The sequence below is a fragment of the Pantherophis guttatus genome, chromosome 3 (assembly GCF_059756535.1).
Source record: "Pantherophis guttatus breed Tessera chromosome 3, ASM5975653v1, whole genome shotgun sequence".
Taxonomy (NCBI): Eukaryota; Metazoa; Chordata; class Lepidosauria; order Squamata; family Colubridae; genus Pantherophis; species Pantherophis guttatus.
In genome coordinates, this window is record NC_142065.1 from 187,044,119 (window position 1) to 187,067,077 (window position 22,959).

A 22,959-nucleotide genomic window follows, 5' to 3' on the forward strand; every position below is an offset into this window, starting at 1 on the left:
AGCTGAATCAAATTAGTCTGTCATAGGGCCATCTGAAGGATGAGTCTAAGTTGTCTCATAAGAAAAGGACAAAATCATAGGAAAGTGATGGCTCACATGGGTAGAACACTGGGCTGACAATCTGTAAACCCATGTTCGAAACCCAAGTGCTGCTGTGTGAGCGGGTGAGTGCCTGTCATTCTCCATCTCCCGTTCAAAAGCAGGCAAATGCAAGTAGATAAATGGGTATCACTTTGGTGGGCATGTTAACAGGGATATGAAAGGAGTCCCCAGCCAGGCATCCCTTGGGCAACAGTGATGTCACTGACTAATCGTTTTAACTGGAAGCGCCTTGGTGCTTCTGACACAAAGCAGCGGCAGGACAAAATCAAGGTAAGCAAAGATTCTTCATTTCAGCAGCAAATTCTCTAAATATATAAATGTACTGCAATGGTTCTCATATTGCTGCCAAGAATGTTTACCTGGAATTGAACTCTACTTAAAAGAAACTTTACATGTTCGCCTGTTCTTTACCACTAAGCAACAGTCAATCTTATTACTGGTTACCTAATACTTTAACCAGCAATACCAAGAGTTGGATTTCAGCACAGAAAGGAAGGGGTGGGGGGAGAGAATCAGAAATCATAAATCCAAATCAGAAAGAAAAAAAAGGCTCTGGTCTACTTCAATTATTTCCTTGAAAAACAGAGAGAAAAGGCTCAGGTGGAGAAACTTATTCTATTTACTGGAAAATGAACTTTCATTGTTTTCCTTATTGCAGAGAATCTGACTAATTTTCATGTCATTTAGCAACATACAGTAGGCTTAAGAGATAGTAGCCCTCTAATTGATGTTGACCTTCCAGAGTCCCTCATTCTTGGCTCTACTCTCTGAAAATATTAGAAATTGGGTCTGTGATTACTTAAACCAAATAAAATGACAAAGGGTGGATGGAGGTGCCACTTTATGAATCAGGAAAGTTGATGGCACTTCTTCTGTAAGAATAATTATAAGATGTCCTTCAACTTTCAAAATGCTCTCAGCTCCCTACAATATTCTCCCTACTGAAAACGAAAAGTTTAACAGAGTGATGTATTCTCTGAAAATAGCCAGGCAATATGAAGAATAGCAAAAGCAAATGTTGGATTATGGCAAAAATTGATATAATCCTTATTCAAGAAGGTGAATTGAATATAAAAATAGGAAATGAGTATAGTTGTATTTTCATCCATGCTTGCTATGCCAGCAGAATGTAGACATCTCCTGTTTATGTAGGGGAAGTAACATATATAGGAGAGATAACAGGGTATTCTTTACCTATGAATATTTCTATTTCCCCTTTAACACCATCCACTAGCTATAGTAGAATCTGCGGCTTAATTATATCCTATGTAATCATTCTTTTATTTATCCTGCCTATCTCACAAATCAGTCTCATTCTAGATCAGGGGTGTCAAACTGGCAGCCTGCGGACCGAATGTGTCACATGCAGGCCATGCCCACCCCAGCTCCGCAAATGGGAAAAATGTCATGAAACATCATGTGATAGCAACGTTACACCGTGAGTTTGACACCCGTGTTCTAGATCCTAGTTTTATAAGACAAGGAAATCAATGTTGTCGTCTCTGCTATATTTTTCATTTATTTCACTAGGAAAATTAAGAAGTTGTCAACTTTGACCCCCCAAAAAACCTGGTCAACAATGAGCTTTGATTGCTATTTTTATTTTTACAGAACCTAAACCAAATTTATTCTTTCCACAATAATATAAGGAACATTTTAAATGCGAACTTCATATATCAAACCATTTTTTCCTCATTCAGCTGCATGTTCATTTGTGCTTCTTGGGGATGGAAGAACCAGAGTCTTGAAACTGTTCCACAGCTTTAAAGGAGCAAGTTTATTTTAGAAAGGTGAATGCTGCTGCTGCTGCTGCTGCTTTTCCTGATTTTACCATGATGTGTCTTTTTAGCTTTGTTCTAGATTCTTTTTCCTAAACTCTCTATGATCCACAGCAAATTTTAAACTCCCTCTGTGATCATGAACAAAAGATCTCTTGATTCTTTGTGAAAAGGGTCATGTAGGCACCTCATTTATTCCAGATTCCTGGAAGGAAAAACAAAGAACAAGATGTTGGCTTTTTTAAGGAGGGGAAAAAAAGTTTACAGTATCTGCATTTAATCAAAACATGCAAAACAATCTCCAGATACTGTCTGGCAACAAATTTAGGATTTGCAGACCTGAAATGTTCGTTTGTTTGGCTATAAATATTACAGTGATGAAAGACAGCCCTTATTCTGTCTTCCCACCCCTTCATGGTTGATAGGGAAGCTAGGTTTTATGTGTTTGCTCAGGAACCCATTAGATTTAACCTTTCCAGTAGGATTGCAAAGACAAGTGATAAATTGTCATATATTGGTTTGGGAGGCGAACTGTTAGGGCTCCTGGCATTTAATTCTTGGTCTGGAAAAGATTTATGTGCATTTAATTAAAGACTATAACTTGTAAGAGATCATTTATGCCCTACTTTTTTTCTTCTTCCTCTTTACTTGGATCTTCAATTGCATTATTCCCTAACTTGGCACACTATACATGCAGAAAATATAAAGTCATCGTATCTTCAAAAAGCCTACTATATGTTCTCTAATTATAGCCATCTTATTGTAGGTAACCTCTTGTGGATCAATTGAACTTGTAGTATAAATAATATATTTGAGTAGAGAGACGGAAGGTAAGCAAGTGATAAAAAGAATTTTTTGGGGAGAGGGGAAAACTAGTCAGAAAAAGATAAAACTTGCTTCCAAAAAGACTCTTCCAAAAAGAGGTATACAATCAGGATAGCAGTTAGAAATTATTAAGTATTAATGTAGAGAGGTTGAATTCAGGTAAGAACTAAAGATCCCTTGATCCATAGTTGCCAGAGGGCTTTGATTCAATGAAAACCTAGTTGAATCTGTCAGGTAATTCACTGTAAGAATACCTCCCTCCCCTATAAATGTGTAGGTGCATCAGTTAAAAATGAATGTAGTCACCATTAAGAATTTCGGGTGAATACTGCCCTGTCTGACTGTTGATACCTGAATTTCATATTAAACCCACTCTGCCAGGCAATACCTTATTTTCTAAATGCTCACAAAATGTTGTTTGGTACTGACATCAAATGGGGATGCGGTGGCTCAGTGGCTAAGATGCTGAGCTTATCGATCGAAAGGTCGGCAGTTCAGTGGTTCGAATCCCTAGTGCCATGTAACGGGGTGAGCTCCTGTTACTTGTCCCAGCTTCTGCCAACCTAGCAGTTCGAAAGCACATAAAAAATGCAAGTAGAAAAATAGGGACCACCTTTGGTGGGAAGCTAACAGTGTTCCATGCGCCTTTGGCGTTTAGTCATGCCGGCCATATGACCACAGAGACATCTTCGGACAGCACTGGCTCTTCGGCTTTGAAATGGAAATAAGCGCTGCACCCTAGAGTCAGGAATGACTAGCACATATGTGTGACGGGAACCTTTACCTTTGTTAATATCAAACTAACTCATCCATGATTACTTTGGTCCTCTTTTCTCCCTTTTGTGAAGATAGCAACAACATTTTCCCCTTTCCGTGATCTGGCACTATGTCTACTCTCCATCATTTTTCAAAGATTAGAGGGATCTGAAATAATAGCTACAAGTTCCTTCAAGACACTCAGATGTAACTGGCTTAATCTTAAACTCTTAAGCTAATTCAAGGTAGCCAGGTGGTCCTTAACTATTTACTTAGGATTTTACTTTGCTTAAGTACAGTTGAACAGACTTTTGGAGAAAAAAAGACAGAAGCCAAGTAAGAGTTCATGAGTTCTGCCTCTTTACTACCACCTTGTTACAATCCTACATTCTTTTTCTTTCTTTCTGCAGATGTTACCTACCTTCTGGAGTTCTATTTAGTCTAAAATTACTTACGCATCCACAATGATTTAAGAAACAGTCCCATCCTCCTTCTCTCTTCCATTGCAGTGATGGCAATTGTATTTCAAATATTTTATTTTTAAGAATTTGCAACCTAACCTCCCCTTGATCTTTTGTTTACGGAAATAAACAAAAATACTTAGTACTTTTCTAAGTCTGGAAAATTGGCTGTCATAAATTATAATGTGCATGTATGACTATGAACCTATTTGTCTTTCTGTAGTATCCTCAGTTCATGTGATCTGGTTACTTCTCCCCAAAGTTTCTGCTGCTTAATCTTTTTAAGCAGCTCTTACTTATTGATTAAAATCAGGTCTACAAAATACAATCCCCTTGACTCTTCTTCAACATTCTGGAAAATGAAACTGCCAACAAATCTTTGTGGAATTTGGCAGACTCTGGAGTCTTAGCTGAGTGGATTTTCCAACTCAGATGAATGAATGGATGGGTGAAGTAAAATTTGAACTCAGAATCTTTGTTTCATGCTCATGCCCTTGATTACATAATCAATTTGAACAGCAATTACAACTTAATTATATATGTTGTGTGTCCCTCTCTTTTACTCTAGCAATATCCACAGCATCTTAATTTCTGGGATACATTAGTTCAGTTTTCAAGCTCAAAGAAAACATTTGGTTTCCTTCTGAACAGATTGACACTGTAATCATGTAAGTCATTTTTCTCCAGTCTGGCATCATCCAGATGCACTAGGATTACAACTTTCAAGAATTCCAACAGAGGACAATAGCTGGAAGAAAAGTAATCTATACACTGACTGTGAATACATTGCATTGAATTTAGTTCTGCATAGAGTTTGCTATAAAAATCTTTAAACCGCAGGGCTTGAGCCAAATCCAAGATATGAAACAGCTTGGTATAAAGCTCACTTCAAAGAACTAATGCAAAATGATAACACAAATGGTAGGAGTGCTCCAAATAAAACTTTAATTTGCATTTGGAAAAGCCACCTTTAATATTCCAAGAGACAATTCAGTTCTCTAGTCTTGAATAAGGAGTAAATGTAAGTTTTCCACATGAACTAAGGTCTGAAGGAATACTGCATATATATTAAGGTCATATTTAGGGCCTTTCCAAAAATGGGTCTAGACAACTTGCCAGAGCCAACTCACCATGACCAACTTGCTGTGGCCAATTTGCCAGAGCCAACTTGTCATGGGCCAATATGCCATGGTCAATTTGCCATGGGACAAGTTGCCAAGGGACAAAAGTTACATAACATCAAAGAAATGGTGGAATAAAATCTTCAAAGAAAGGATGCAAAAGGAGGGACAAAATGAAATGTGAATGACAAAAATTAAAATATTTTTAAATTATTTTAAATAATTAAATAAACTTGTTGAATTGTCCCTCAGCAAGTTGTCCCGTAGTGAGCTGTTTCACGGCAAATTAGCCATGGTGAGCTGGCCACAACGAATTGGCAGTGAGTTGGCCACGGCAAGTTGGCTGTGTTGAGTTGCTCCATTCTGTCCAAACTATAAGTGGATGATGATCAGAGATCTTTTATTCTGCTGATTTCCTATTTCATGAATTTCTTCTCCAAATTAAGTGTCAGGCAAAAAAATTATTTATTTTTCCATGTGTTTAATATATTTTAAAACATTGTGCCTTGAAATCTATTATTTGTGTGTTAATATTTTAACTATTTTAAAACTGGCCCAAAAACTATTCTGTAGAGTGAGTTATACAGAAATTAAACTCTTACAGCATTTCTGTACAAATTTTTGCACAAGTGGGTTGCTGCTTTCCTGTCTAATAGACTGCAGAAAGTCAAAATAGGGAACTCAGTGTCTAATCCTGCATCAGTTAACAGTTCCACAAGGCAGCATTTGAGATCCTACGCTTTTCCTGCTCTATATCAACGATTTATGTGATCAACTTAAAAACAATTGCGTCCTGTTTGCCGATGACGTAAAATTATTTAATACTACAGATAATTCTTTTGTTTTACAAAGTGATCTTGATTACGTGTCTGAATGGTCATCTATTTGGCAATTTAAGATTTGGATTAATAAATGCTTTGTCTTACATATTGGTAAACGTAATCAGAATGTCAAGTATAAGCTAGGTGGCATTCAGTGGTGGGTTGCTCCCGGTTCGCATGGGTTCACAAGAACCGGTAGTAAAAATTTGTAGTAGTTCTGAGAACCGGTAATAATATTGGCTGGCCACACCCCCAAACCGGTCCCCGGCCCGGTTGCCGTTCACTTACCCTGCCCACCTCATCAGAGGCTTTTTTAAAAAAGCTTTTAAAAGCATTTTTTCTAAAAAAAATGCTTTTAAAAGTAAAAAAAAAAGCCTCTGATGATCCCGTGGCTCAGCTGGGATTGTCAGAGACTTTTCAAAGCATTTTTTCTACAACCTCTTCAGCTGAAGAGATGGTTAAAAAAAATGCTTTGAAAAGCCTCTGACGATCTCAGCTGAGTTGCCTGATCGGCAGAGGCTTTTCAAAGCATTGTTTTCTGCAATCTCTTAAGGTTGTAGAAAAAATGCTTTTAAAAGTAAAAAAAAAAAAAAGTTGGCCATGCCCATCCAGTCACATTATCCCCCAAGCCACATCCACAAAATAAGCCACGCCCACAGAACCGGTAGTAAAAAAATTTAGACCCCCACCCCTGGTGGCATTGATCTAGCAGATGACCCTCACTTTGTCAAGGATCTAGGTGTACTTATCTCTGACGACTGTTCACTGTAACAGCATTGCTAAAAAAAACATTAAAAGTTGTAAATTTAATTTTGCGAAGTTTTTTTTCTGGAAACATTGTATCGCTAATTAGAGCTTATCAAACTTATGCTAGACCAATCTTGGAGTATTGTTCAACTGTTTCAAATCCCCACCATATATCTGACATCACTACAATCGAGCGGGTTTAGAAGTATTTCACAAGAAAAGTTTTGCACTTTCTGTACACAGTAGAATTCCTGATGCTACTAGGCTTGAAATTCTCGGTTTGGATAACTTAGAATTGTGTCGCTTGCGGTCAGACCTAAGTATTGCATACAAAATTATACGTAGTAATGCTTTACCTGTAATGTAATGTAATTTAATGTAATTCAAATACAAAAATGACTTTTTCTTTTTTAATCGCAATAATACGCCCATGAACATCCGCTTTAAACTCAATGTAAATCATTCTAAACTTGACTGTAAAAAATATGGTTTCTGTAATAGAGTTGTCAAAGTCTGGAATGCTCTACCTGATCCAGTTGTCTCAGATACAAAGTTTCACAGTTTCAGGCACAAATTGACTTCCGTGGACCTTACTTCATACTTAAGTGGTCAGTAGAGGGGGTGTGCATAGGTGTACTAACGTGCCTATCGTCCCTGTCATTTTATTTTTATTCTCTTATTCTTGTTCTCATTTTTGTTTGACAAATTCTAATAAATAAAAATAATTTTGTATTACGGTAGACTTATGACTGTAACTGACCCTGGAATTATGGTCTACGACATACTAGTCATTAACAGGTTATGACTGCACCCAATTTTATGACCTTTATTATACTGGTTGTTAAGCAAACGCCCCCCAGTCATTAAGCAACTGCATTGTTCACATTGGGTGTTTTTTTGCTGGAAATTAGAAGTATATGCCTGGCAAAAAGCATCATAAATCACAGTCCTGTGACTGCGGGATGCTGCAAATAGCTGTAAATGCAGTCAGGTTGCTGAGTGACCATAATGCAAGCACATGAGTGTTGGGTGGGCAGTCATCAGAACTTCAAATCAGATCATAAGTAACCCCGCCCCCCCAAGTAGGTTGATCGGAACTTCAAATAGTCACTAAGTCAAGGACTACCTGTAAAGCAAATTAATTTTGTCCTCCAATCTAGACTGCATTGTAGTATCAGCTTGTAACTTGGTAAGGCCACACTTGGAATACTGCATCCAGTTTTGGTCACCATGATGTAAAAAGAAAAAAAAAGATGTTGAGACTGTAGAAAAAGTGCAGAGAAGAGCAACAAAAATGATTAGGTTCCCTAAAACATATAAAGAACAGTTGCTGGAATTGGGAATGTCCAGATTAATGAAAAGAATTACTAGTGGTGATATGATAGCACTGTTCCAATATCTCAGGGGCTGCAACAAAGAAGAAGGAGTCAAGCTATTCTCCAAAGCACCTGAGGGCTGGACAAGAAGCAATGGATGGAAACAAATCAAGGAGAGAAGCAACCTAGAACTAAGGAGAAATTTCCTGACAGAACAATTAATCAGTGGAACAACTTGCCTCCAGAAGTTGTGAATGCTCCCACACTGGAAGTTTTTAAGAAGATGTTGGATAACCATTTGTCTGAAGTGGTGTAGGGTTTCCTGCCTAAGCAGGGGTTTGGACTAGAAGACCTCCAAAGTCCTTTCCAACTCTGTTATTCTATTCTATTCTATTCTATTCTATTCTATTCTATTCTATTCTATTCTATTCTATTCTATTCTATTCTATTGTTTATCTACCACCACAGGTTACACAGTTATCATGTACCCTTGAGAATTATATCAATGAGTAGAGATGATTTTTTTTTTAAAAAAAAACACATTTTCATAGGAAATACATTTTTTTTTTAAATTTGATTTATATGCCGCCCTTCTCCGGAGACTCAGGGCGGCTTACAATGCGTTAAGCAATAGCCTTCATACTTTTGTATATTTATACAAAGTCAGCTTATTGCCCCCACAACTGGGTCCTCAATTTACCTACCTTAGAAAGGATGGAAGGCTGAGTCAACCTTGAGCCTTGGCGAGATTCGAACCAGCAGTAATTGCAGGCAGCTGTGTTAATGACAGGGTGCTCTAGACCACTGTGCTATCAAGGCTCCTTGTCATTTGAAACAATTCCACCCTAAAAATTATTTATAGTAGGCAAGGTCTACATCACTTCTGCAAAGGTCATTCGAAAAGTCATTTTAACAAATATTAATGTCTCAAACATAGTTTATACAGGCAACTAAGCATATAAATAAGGAATCACTAATAAGAAAAAACCAAACAGATAGAAATCATTGGTCACGGTATTCTGAGATCATGGCTTCGAAATCACTTCAGGCTAAAAGATTTGAGGGGAGAAAATTAAGGCCTATTTATTGACAGAATCGCTTTTGTAGAATGAGTAATCCTTCAACAAACGCATTCTATCTAGGGATCACATATTCTGTTTGGATAATCGTACACACCAAAATGTGTCTATATGAAAAGAGAAGCAGGGGAAGGATCTGATTTTTCCTAGCTGCTCGTTCCCTCCTCAGTTGCAGGCTAATTAGTCCTTTCACTTTCACCTCTGCTTTTTAGCTGTCAACACCAGAGAAATGCATTCTGGACAATAACAGTTTTAAGGAATGTAAAGAGATGGATTCATAACAAGCTAAACCCAGACATCAAAGATTACCTGTGAACAAATGAGAGAGAGGGAGAAAGAGAGAGAGAGAACTGGAAGGGGCACCCGAGGAGTTAGGGAGCAATTTAGGAATGATTCAAAAAGAATGGTACGGCTTTACTCCTGTAGGTTCACTATCACTTGAGTAATGATGGGTCGACTCAGGTTTTCATCTCTCTTCTCCCCTCTCCTCCCCCCTAGTTTTTGCCATCTGCCAGCTGAACTATGTCAGGCTACACCAAGCACAAATGAAGACTGTAGGGCTTTCAAAAAGAAGGTTGTTTTATGAACAATATACAAACGGCACTCCTCCAACAGCTGGGCAATTTTAGACTGCCAGAAATGTAAGTTATTGTTATCAAACAGTGTTGTATTTGAACTGCCCAAGAGTGCTGAAATTAGCATATATATGCATATATATATATATATATATATAAAACAAGACTTCAATGCAGAATAAGATCAGATGTAAAGTTAAATCTACAAATATAATGCTCTGAGATTCCTTTGTATTTGCCTGGGCCAGTTAAAGATATTTTACATTCTTCTGAGATAGGTTTCTAATCATTCCCCTGACATATTATACCCATTTAATATCAATGTGATCCAGATAGCAGGCTACTGTGTTCCCACAATGAACAAAGGTCAATTACATTCTTTGCACTATGCTTATATCTTATTTTCAAACACTGCAACATCAAACAACCGAAGACTGTTCTGAAGACTGAGATGTAATACATTATGCTTTTCTCATTTATTTTCTGAGTTTAAAGTCTGTCACTGCTTTCCAAAAACTAAGGGGTGTGTCCAGGTATCTTGGCACCCCAAGTAGATATTTTAATTTAACATGGAAGTTGCACAGCCTTCTCCCCTCCCTGCCTTTCATTTTTCTGCAATAGACCTGGAATCTCTCCCAAAATCCATAAAGAAAACTTAATTATCCTGGGTCAAGTCATTTTGTTAAAGAAGACAATATTTTTCACATGACTCACTCACACTGCGGATGCCGTAATAATCTCAGAAACTTTTCTTGCACTGAAGGCAGTATGATTATTGTGTGTCTGAAAATAGATTCCCAGGATCCAATAATTTTCAAACTAATTTCATTAAATGTTCTCTCATACCCATTTAGTAAAGTATATCAAGTATGCCATAACCTGAGTCATCTTCATTATCCTTCACCCCAGGTTCTGATGACTTACCTTGGAGAAAATCAGTGAGGAGTAATGTATGAATTGCAGTTTGAGGCTTATACATGTAATTAGGAGCCCTAAGGATATATATGGAGCCTGAGGGTAAACATGAGGGCACCTGCGTTGGCATAGCTGTTGTTGACGTGCTGTAGACATTCTGTTCAAATCATTAGCCAGGCACATGGAGACATGTCACCAACAGTCGTTGGTGGCCAATTTATCTTGGAAAAGGACAATGTACAGTCTAGCTTCCCTCAGTGAGGTACTTCTAATAATGAGAAGAGAAACGATTGTTTTATAACATACCTTTCATGGGTGTAATTGAGAAGTGAGGATAGGCTTCATCTGGCTGCAGAAAAATCTTGCAAAGGCCATATTTAGGAGCCTTGGTGGCACAGCAGACTAAAGTGCTGTTAAGTAGCACTTAGCTGCCAGCTGCCTGCAATTACTGCGAGTTCAAATCTCACCAGGCTCAAGGTTGACTCAACCTTCCATCCTTCCGAGATAGGTAAAATGAGGACCCTGATTGTGGGGGCAATAAGCTGACTTTGTATTAAAAAGAATACCATTTAGGGGGGTCCAAAAGCTGTACTAAGCAGGTATATACAAAAGTATGAAGGCTATTGCTTAACGCATTGTAAGCTGCCCTGAGTCTCCGGAGAAGGGCGGCATATAAATTGAACCAATAAATAAATAAATAAATAAATAAATATCAGAGAAAATAGATCAAGGTCTAGGACAAAGATAGGAAGAGCCAATCATATTCCTAGAGATAGAAATAAATGGCGGGCTCTACTGAACAATCCAAAGAAATGTGGACAGGGCAACTTAACAGAGAAATAAAATGAGAATACAGGTAGTTCTCGACTTACAACAGTTCATTTAGTGACCGCTCAAAGTTACCACAGCACTGAAAAAAAAGTCACTTATGATGATTTTTCACCCGTATGACCGTTGCAGCATCCCCAGGATCACGTGATTTACATTCGGATGCTTGACAACTCGCTCATATTTATGATGGTTGCAGTGTCCTGCAGTCACTTTTGTGACCATCTTTTGTGGCCTTCTGACAAAGCAAAGTCAATGGATGATGCCAGATTCGCTTAACAGCGGTGTTACTAATTTAACAACTGCAGTGATTCACTTAACAAATGTGTCAAGAAAAGTCATAAAATGGGGCAAAACTCACTTAACAAATTTCTCACTTAGCAACTTAAAGTCTGGGCTCAATTGTGGTCATACGTTGAGGATTATCTGTAGAGCACATGCTCCTTCCATTTTCTACAGCCAATCCCCCAAAATTAATTGAGACATTCTGCATTCCAAGTCAGTAAATTTTGGGTGAGGTGGGGGTGCTAACATCAGGAAAATTATACATTTCTGAAGCAAGGAATTGATTGGGCTTATTTTGAATTTATATCATAGAATCCCAAAGGTGCTTTTTCAAAAGGCAACTGGACTTTCTTTTTCCTTGAAAATGTTTCTCTTCTCATCCAAGAAGCTTCTTCAGTTCTGACTCTTGGGTGAGAAGCTTCTTGGATGAGAAGCAAAATGTCTTCAAAGAAAAACAAAGTCCAGTTGCTTTTTGAAAAAGCACCTTGGCGACAACCATAGCCTGGATGACTGAGAATCTCCATAGACATATATCATAGAATGGTATTTATGCGATCAATGGTTTTTTACAAGCTGTTCTTTAGTTTTGGTAATGAACTAAAGGTTTGGTAAGAAATGCCATGGTGTTTTGAATGTTTACAGCTATATTAGACAACACAGCAGGAAAAAAGTGCCTGCCTTGGCAAAATATACCAATGACAGAGAAATACAAATGATCTAATTACATTCACTAATTTCCTATCTCTGTAAAGCACTTTTAGATCTCCTGATAGAATGGGCTGCAAGCTGCTCTGGAGTATTATTCATCCGCACTGTTTTAATGGTTACAAAGCCATCTCAGCATTGTGCAAACTCACAAAATAGAAATGCTTTATGCCGACTTTCAGATTAAAGGATAAGACTTCTCTGCCTTTCCTAAAACATTTGAATGATTAATTCAGCATTTGGTATTGTGACAGCAAAGCAGAATGCATTAATTGCCTTGCTTATCGTGACTGAATCCTACATATTTTAATATGATTAAATATTGAAGGAAATATTTTCATATTCATTGTATATAATGAAACAAAGTAATTCAGTCGCGTTTTATAATGGATTCATATAGCTAAAGATCCAGATGGAGAAGGATTGTGTACTTCAGTCTTAATAGAACATTCAAAGATTCAGAGGCTAACTCCATAGGATGCTGTAATTAACTACCACTTTATTAGGGTTACCAACAGATATATCAGTAGAAAAATAACCAGGCCAAAGAACCATTGACTAGAATTTGGATATCTTTTTCCTGGTTTGTACTGTTGCTTTAAGAGCTGTACCTCATTTAGATGCTTCTTAAATGATCATTAGAAATATTACAATCAGAAAATTTGTCGTTATTTTTCTTCTTCTTCTGCAGTGTAGCACTGTCTTTGATTTAATTGGGTTTGGTTTGATCTTCTTAATGGGAGATGCTGAACACAGATCTCTCTTCATTTCACCGCACAGCCTTAAACTGGGAAAAATTCAAGAATTGGCTTTAGTATCAATAAAGAGATAATTTGTTAAAATGTCACAAGTGTCTATTTCTTTCTCTCTTCAGGAATTAAACAAGATAACAAAAAAGGTGAGTTTTTTTTAAATAAATAAAATATTTTATGCTTTTTTAAAAATGTCAGCTGCTGCTGTTCTTCAGTTACTTAAGTCAAAGACAATAATGACATTTTCTTATCAATAGTGAACAATGTGTCATATATTAATATAGTGGTTGAGCCTATACTGACAGTTGCCTTAGAAATTATACAGTATGATGACCTTTTAGAAAAGATGAGCTCTGCTGGTTATGTTTGTTTTTGGCCTTTGAACAGTAGCTTTTCTTATATCTCCAGAATATTTTCTGACTAGCAAATAATGAGATATTATATTGCATTTCCTAGACAATAAGTATTTAATAAATTCAGTTTACTGTTTGCTATTTTATAATCCGTGTATACCATCAACAAAAAAAGGTACTCCATCAGCCATTTTCTCTCTATGTTAGAAAGCATTTAAATGCTGTTAGTAAACACAGAATTGAAGCATTTTTCTGTCCATTAAGGAGAGAAGTGAACAACAAAAATGTAATATAAGTTATTCTGAAATTTATGAGTCACCAGGATTGCATGCAAGTGGATGTATGCAATATCAAGTCACACAAAGAAAAAGATATTGTGTGGATTGGTTGGGAGGTTTAAAGAAAGTTGGTTGACATTTTACTCATTTCCAAGGAATTTTGCATATTTTTTTCTTATGCTGGATTCACCCACCATTCATATGTCATTATTTTATGGTTATGTACATTGCTGGTTATGTACATGGTCTGCATTGTCTGAGAATTAGACAAATCAAAATTGAAGTTCCCTCCCTTTAGATTTCAGAAGCCATTTCCCTCCCTGTTCAGCTTATGATGGACAAGTGTGAAGAAAGTCAGTCATATGTCTCAAACAGTTGTCTAAAAAGGACTTTTAGTTCAAGCATTACAGTTTCCTCTTACTCACAGTTTCCTCATAATTACTGATGTGATAACAATGGCATATTTCCAGATTTCCAGGCATATCAGCAATTTATTTAAAAGTAGTTTTTGTAGATCAGGCAGATCAGAAAGTACCAACTATAATCTGTATGGCTGTCAGTACATTGTTAGTGTATTTATTTATTTTTTAAAATGTGTTTGTATTTACAATCTTTTATATGCAGATTTTTTAAAATCCCATTTGTATTTCAAGTCAAAGTACAGCAAAGAACAACCTGTATCATAATGCAAATCATTATCGCCATTGTCAACCCCTCATTATTAAGTCAGATAAATTATAGTATAGCAGATTAAAATTCACACGTCTTTAAAGTAACTAATTAAAAGAGATTTTCCTAGCACTAAGAAGATTGTTAAGCAAGTGCCTGGTAAATATCTTTGGGGTAACATGCCACTGTGGCACTTGTTCCTGTGTTGTTGTTGATGTTGATAAGCAGATAGCAGCAGAGGTGGGTTTCAGTAGGTTCTGACCAGTTCTGGAGAACCGGTAGCGGAAATTTTGAGTAGTTCGGAGAACCGGTAGTAAAAATTCTGACTGGCCCCACCCCCATCTATTCTCTGCCTCACAAGTCCCACCTGATTGGGAGGAAATGGGGATTTTGAAGTAACCTTCCCCTGGATTGGGGAGGGAATGGAGATTTTACAGTATCCTTCCCCTGGAGTGAGGTGAGAATGGAGATTTTACAGTATCCTTCCCATGCCAAGCTCACCAAACCACTCCACACCTACCAAGCCACACCCACAGAACTGGTAGTAAAAAAAATTTGAAACCCACCACTGGATAGCAGTAGATACATTCAAGAGATTTAAAGCAGACCATAAACAGAAAAGGGGGCAGTTGAAGGAATGAGAATTCCTTCAAGGATTTGGGTCCTATGCCTTTTTTGAAGATGAAAGGCAAACACTAGCTTAGAAGCAAAGATGCAGCCATTTCACTTTGAAAGATTGAGTTGCTCTGTGACTTTAAGGATCAGAATCCTGTCACATGATCCCAGGGGGAAAAAATGTCTTTGGTTTAAGGAGTTACTGACAAATTCTGAGGTGTGCCCAGGCATTCTGAAGTATCTTTTCCCCCTTAGAACAGGAAGCATCGGCCCTGCTCCAGATTGTCAGCTGACCTGGGTTTAGATTTACTGCAGATATTTCCCTTTAATCAGGAAAGGTCAAAGAAGGGAAAAGAGAATGAAACTCATGACAATCCCATGGCGAGCCTGCAAAATAGATGTATAAGGCAAAATGCAGCTAGTCCTCAACTTATGATCACAACTGAGCCCAAGCTTTATGTTGTTAAGTGAGAAATTTGTTTGCCCCATTTTACGACTTTTCTCGCCACATTTGTTAAGTGAATCGCTGCAGTTCCTAAATTAGCAACCCCATTGTTAAGTGAATCCGGTTTCCCCGTTGACTTTGCTTGTCAGAAGGTGGCAAAAGGGAATCATGTGACTCTGGGACACTGCAACGGTCATAAATGTGAGTCAGCTGTCAAGCATCCGAATGTAAATCACTACCTGTAATGGTTGTTCTTCTCCTTATCTTGGCATTGTTTTATGTTTTTAATTCATTCATGGTTTTTTTTGTAGTTATTTACTATACTATTGTTTGATATTTTCTATATTGTGATATGACTCTAATTGTTATTCTAATTGCAAGCCATCCAAGGTCAGATTTTTATGAGTTGCGTGGCTATATAAATATGCTGAAAAAAATTCCCCCTGTCAAATATTTGGCACATAAATAGCCGCCAATATTATCTTTTTTTGTCTTATCGTTATCTCAGTTACTAGAATTCTTCCCTCCTCATCTGCGTAGATGAGGGAATTCTTTTACTACAAATTACATAAAAAATTAGTGGAATTGGAAAGTGAAAATATTTGTTTATTGGGAGTTTTTAATTCGGTTGTAGATCCAAAGCAAGATTATAGATATAGAAGATCTTCTATAGATATAGAAGAGCCTGTAGTACAGTGGACTAAAAGCACTGTTATTAACAACTGCTGCTTGTAATTATTGCAAGTTCAAATCTCACCAGGCTCAAGGTTGACTCAGCCTTCCATCCTTTCAAAGGTAGGTGAAATGAGGACCCAGATTGTGGGGGCAATAAGCTGACTTTGTATAAATATACAAAAGTATGAAGGCTATTGCTTAACGCATTGTAAGCCGCCCTGAGTCTCCGGAGAAGGGCGGCATATAAATTAAAGCAAAATAATAATAATAAATCAGGGGAGAAAAATAAAAAACAGAGCAAGACATTACCATCGACTTTTTTTGATATGGTGCAAGAGTTGAATTTAAAGGATATCTGAAGGGAACGGAATCCACAAACATGCTGAATAAAATAAATAAATGTCCCAATTTCCTTCCCCTTTTTTCTGAAGCATCTCCACAGATGATATCTTTTGAATGCTAGAAAGGCAAGGACTGCACAAGGGCAAGGAAAGCCCCTTTTACAAATGAAAGAAGAAAGGTCCAGATCATTTTTAAATTTAGAAAGCTGCACTTGAGAGATGTTAGAAGCTATATTAAAAGTTAGAAAGCTCCAACTAGAGTGGTTATTAGAAATGAAATTTACAACTTTCAATATACTTACTGTTTATTTTAAAAGCAATATCCAATTTCTGCATTTCAAATTTATTCCCTGCTATTTTTATTAGCTAAAATAATTTGTCCTCACTTTTATATGTCAATCAAACACAGCTGAAATTCCCTATAATCATGCAGGGATAGGTTGTTATGAAACTACTGTTGCTAGGATACATCCATTAGTTTATCTTCACATTGCACTGGTCTATCAATTAAGAAAGAAACATTCCTGTTAATTCTATACAGGTCCTTACACACATTACTTCCTTTAGTTTGACATATTTCTATCCTGCTCTCACTTTCCAATAGATCAAAAAATTATTGTGAAGTTTTTTCATTTGATATATGAGCTCAGGATGTTATTCAGTCCTTGCACTGAGTTTTTATGTGTCTGCTGGTTACTTACTGGTTATTTCTCACTGATGGAAAAAGAAAATAAATGAAAACAAAAATCATTTACTATAAGGCCGCACACATGATTAGCATCAATCTGTAAATATTCGTGGTCAGCTTCTGGAGTTCCAGAACAATCGGGACATCAATGGTTTATGATGATCATACTCCAACATAAGTAATCTTTTATTTTATGTACACTGAGAGCATATACACCAAGACAAATTCCTTGTGTGTCCAATCACACTTGGCCAATAAAAAATTCTATTCTATTCTATTCTATTCTATTCTATTCTATTCTATTCTATTCTGTTCTGTTCTGTTCTGTTCTGTTCTGTTCTGTTCTGTTCTAAATTTCAAATAGAAATACTTCCTAAATACAAACTTACAAATGCATTTCTTTAAAAAAGAACACCAGTAAAAGTGCATATAAATATAAGTCATAATATATCAACTGGATAAACAATTATGTTAAAATCCACAAAATCAGATTAGAAATATCTAAGAGTTACATGTCTGTGGAGATTCTCAGTCATCCAGGTCATGGTTGCCCTGAACTGAAGCAACTTTTTGGATGAGAAGTGAAACATCTTCAAGGAAAAACAAAGAAAGTCAAGTTGCCCTTTGAAAAAGCACCTTTGAGACATCTAAGATAAAGGTAAAGGTTTCCCTCGCACATATGTGCTAGTCGTTCCCGACTCTAAGGGGCGGTGCTCATGTCTGTTTCAAAGCCAAAGAGCCAATGCTGTCCGAAGACATCTCCATGGTCATGTGGCCGGCATGACTAAATACCAAAGGTGCATGGAATGCTATTACCTTCCCACTAAAGGTGGTCCCTATTTTTCTATTTTCATTTTTATGTGCTTTCAAACTGCTAGGTTGGCAGAAGCTGGGACAAGTAACAGGAGCTCACCCGTCACACGGAACTAGGGATTTGAACCGTTGAACTGCCGACCTTTCGATCAACAAGCTCAGCGTCTTAGCCACTGAGCACCATGTCCCTTTTTTGAGGCATCTAAGAGCTCCTTTAAAAAGAGATTGTGGCATATTGTGTAGATAATGAAACAATATTTACAGTAGAGGCGGTCAATGAAATAAACTGAGAGTCATCTGACAGTAATAGGTGGATATAAAGGAAGGACAATGACTAGGAGCTCAACTAAAAAATTTGGGGGCTTTTTTATTGCTCAGGCACAGTGGTGGGTTGTCCCCGGTTCAGACTGGTTCACAAGAACTGGTAGTAAAACCGGCTCCGCCCACTGACCCGGATGTCATCATAGGTGATCTGCATATGCTTGGGCGTGATACAAACTGGTAGTAAAGGTAAGTAGAACCCATCCCTGCTCAGGCACTTAACTGAGTATATTAGGGGGGGAAACTGACAGGCTGTTTGTATGTCTGTGTCCAGTCTTAAAAGTGGCTGATACATGGTAGTTAATGAAAGGCCACTAAATTTTAATTTCTCATGAAGTGCTGGCTCAAGGAATACTTAAAATTAGCAACCAAGGTTAGAGGAGCTAAATCAAGAGAAATGTTTAGTGACAAAGATTAATAGCTGTTTAATTTTCCGCAACAGCCCAGAATCATGCTACATCAGAAGAACTGGGGGAAATTATATAAATTAGATATTTAATGCTTAGGAGGAAATTTATTGTAATTGTTTCCTGCTGAATCTTTCTCTATCAGACAACTGCTGCCATTGTCAGAATTTGCAACAGATCAGAAGATTCTTTGACAATGGATCGTTCTATGGAAGCTAAATCTGCCTGCACATTTTGTGATCGTTCAAGATGCCCACAGCACACTGGCTGCATTTGGATTGAAGGCTACTTGAAAACAACCTTGGTTGATTTTGAAAAAAGCTAAACAATATCAATGCTAATTTGATATTTCAATGGAAGACATCTCAGAAATTCCAGGATACACTGGAAAATAAAATACCTTCCTAGAATAAAATACTTCCATACTACTACTACTACTACTACTACTACTTGGATTTATTAATGTAGTTATCATGAGTCAAAATTAACCTGAAGGGATCTTTGTGTTTATCTTTCTTTTGGCAGTAACAGATCAGGAAAGATCTTTTGCTGTGCCAGATAGAAAGGAAGAGACTGCCAAGACAGTTTCATTGTGGCTTATGGACGATCTCATTAAAATGTAATGAAGATCCATGAGGAACTATGTATTCAATAGTGTACTTACCCAATTTTGGAAGCAGTTTTATCAAGAATATGTTTTCTTTTAAATATCTCTCTCTTCCTCTTCCTCTTCCACTTTCTAATCAAAGTAGTGTGTTGCACTTATTTTTTAAAAATATGCAAAATTCCAAGAGGCAGGAGGTGTTTTTTTTTTTTGCTTTTTATCATCATTATCATTGCTGTAGTATACTTCATTCATTCATTCATTCATTCATTCATTCATTCATTCATTCATTCATAAATGTAATGAAGATCCATGAAGAATTGTGTATTCAATAGTGAACCTATCCAATTTTGGCAGCAGTTTTCTCAACAATATATTTTCTAAGGGTTTAAAATCATTCTCCCTCCTCCCTCTCTCTCACACACACTTTCTCACTCTGTCTCTTTAATCAAAGTTGTGTGTTGTACTTACTTTTTAAAAATATACAAAATTCCAAGAGAGGGTTTTTTTCTGCTTTTTATCACATTATCATCGTACTATACTTCATTCATTCATTCATTCTTTCATTCATTCATTCATCTTGTATGTCATTCATTTCATCTACTTATGACAGCATCAGGGTCTTTGCACAGATATTTCTTTCTTTTTCCAAGACTTTCTGAAATGAATGTCATCACATCGCCATTTCAGGAAGTACCTTGGAAAACCACATCTTCCAAAAGCATAAAACTGGCATAACAGTGCCAGTTTTTGCTTTTTTTAATTTAAACCTAGACAAGATCTCTTGGACTTCATGTATGCTTTTGAAACTTCATCCACCTATTTTGGTTCTTGCTTGTATTCATTCCATCACATATTTTCTGTGAGCAAAGCATCAAATTCATTCCCGCACGATACATGATATTCTTTTCTCTCTCTAATTTACATTTCAATTATACGTGATTCAATTGTGTTTTTAAGATGATACTGAATTTTTAAAAAGCCCAAAACCAATATCAGTTTTCTAAAATCTCATGCTTTTTCTGCATTTGAAAACAAACTATTGAAAATAGTCATAACTCTGTAAAAAAACAACAGAAAGCTCACCTGTATCAGGAATATAATTTTAAAATAGTATAAAATGATACAAGGTGAAACTTAACCTTCTGAGGGATATATCTCTTTTCCTCAAAGTAGCCCACTGCATATTCTTGACAATGTTTCTTCTGCATACTTTGCTAATTTCACTTTCCCTGTTGCTAAGGGAAACAGGGCTCCTTTTCTTGTTATGTTGAGGGTTGTGATATAGTAAGAAAAGAAATCATTTAAATAGGCTGGAAACAGATTGTAAACACTTCCAGTTCATGGTGCTTATCAATACCCCAATGGACCACGGACAATGAGATTCTATGAAGCAAAATATCACCTTCTACCATCAGCTTTATTTTCAGTAATTCCTCTGGAATGCATGTGGACCACACCTTCATTCTTAGAAAATAAAAGTAGACCAGTGTCTACTTGGAAGTGAGCCCATCTACCAAGAAAAACTAGATTTTTGGACAACCTGCGGAAGTCAGAGGAAGGGTTCAGTTTGCCTTCTGGTAAATAGCTAAATTGTGTGGGGTTGCTCTTCCAGGGCTGCCATTTGTAATTTGGTAATCAACCTTTGGGATTTCAAAATCCCAAACCAGCATACTAGTCTAAAAAGATTTGCTATGTCTGGTACAGTGAGTTAGCAGAGATATTTTTTTTTCCTAATGAGTGAGAAAATGTGATGAAAATAAGATATTTGGTTGATGGTATATTAGGTGAAGTCCAGAAGTATATGAATCTGGCGATTGTGAAGTCAAACTAAAGGAAGAGACCTGTCAGGAAACTACACAAACAATTCAGCCAGGGCACTACTGAAGAATGAGCTAACTGTTTTGCTAGCTCACGGAATTCTCCAAATGTTCAGCAGATGGAAGTTACAGATACTTATACAGAGTATTACTAATTCTTTTAGGAAACATTTCTCATCAATGTCAATAGCAGTCCTGAAGCCTACTGTTGATTGACTGACTGACTGACTGATTGATGTGTCATCAAATTGGTTTCAACTTTTAGTGACTCTATATATAGATATTCTCCAGGAGGATCTGTCCTGAATCTGGTTCTTCAAGCATTCCAATTTCACATTCATTGCTGCTACAATTGACCTTGTGAACCTACCTTTCTGTTGACCATGTTTTTCTCTTTCCTTCTACTTTCCCCAGCCTTTTACACTTCTTCTGAGAGCTATTTCTTTGCATAATGTGGTGATTCCAGAGTAGTCATTTGTACCTTGGGGAAAACCTGTGTTGACTTATTTTGCGATCCATTTCTTTGTTTTTCTTTTTGGCTATTTGTGGGCTTTTTCAGGATTCTTCTCTAATGTCAATGTTCAAAAGTGTTAAAATTCTTTTCTTGCCTCTTCAAAGTCCAACATTTGCTCCCATAGAACATCAAAGGAAAAACCACTGCATGCACAGTTTTGATCTTTGTAGATGTAGACATATCATAGTATCAGAACAGCATTTCCAATAACTGCACCATACTTAGTTCTAGTTTGTGGCATATTTCTAAACAGTGATAAAAACATTTTTTATTGTTGATAATCATTTTTAAGACTGAAGCTATCTGCCACTTCAGTATCTTTATTGTTAATGCTGAGGCTCATTTGGTTTTCTTTGTACTTAATCTTACTCTCATTTTTTTCACTGTGTTCCTTGATTTTCTTTACTATACTTACAGATCTTTTGCATGTTCAGCTTTCAGAGTTCTGTCATTAGCAAAGTGCAGGTTATTGATATTTCTTTCTCTAATTTTAAACTCTTCTTCCACTCCATCGCCTCATAATATATATTCAGATATAGGTTGAATAAATAATGAGTATATATAGCTTTGTCTCCCTTCTCTGCAAACCTGGGCCAGTCTGTTTTGTCATGTTCCTAACCTATTTATAGGTTTCACATGAAGACTATAAGATGCTTTCAGATTACCATTTTCCTAAGCACATTCCACAGCCTTATTTGGTTGAAATAATCAAAGGTTCTATTTTAATGAGTGAAGCATATATTGACTTAATGTTGGTACTCTTTGCCTTTCTCAATTATCCCACATGTACTAGCAATAATGCCTCCTGTTCCTGGGCTTTTTTTAAAGCCAGATTGAACATCTGGTATCTCACTTTCCATATAAGGCTATAATCTGCATTGGATGATGATTATAGCATTATTTTGCTAGAATGTGAAAGTTAAACACTCTGTGAGACCTTCTTTTTTTGTACTGGCATACAGACTAACTTCTTCCAATCTGTTGGCCATTCTCCCTGTTTTCTGGTATAGTTTGGTTAGATGTTTACAGATTCTTCTTCTGCTGAGAGTTATATATATATATGCCATATTTTTGTAAATATTCCTATAACCTCCTAACTTGTTAATAATTAGAATGCTAACTTCATTTTTTTACTGTACTACTAAAAGTTCTTGTAGAGAACTTTCAAGGTATCTTGAATGTTGATATCTTTGATACATAGAATTTCAATATACTCCTTCCATTTTTCTTTGATATTTTTGAAATCATTTCCTACCTGTTCACTAGCAATTACCTTCATTATAACATCACAGTAAAAGAATCCTGCAATCTCTCCACCCTCATCTTGAGTTTCACTCAAGAACCTATAGA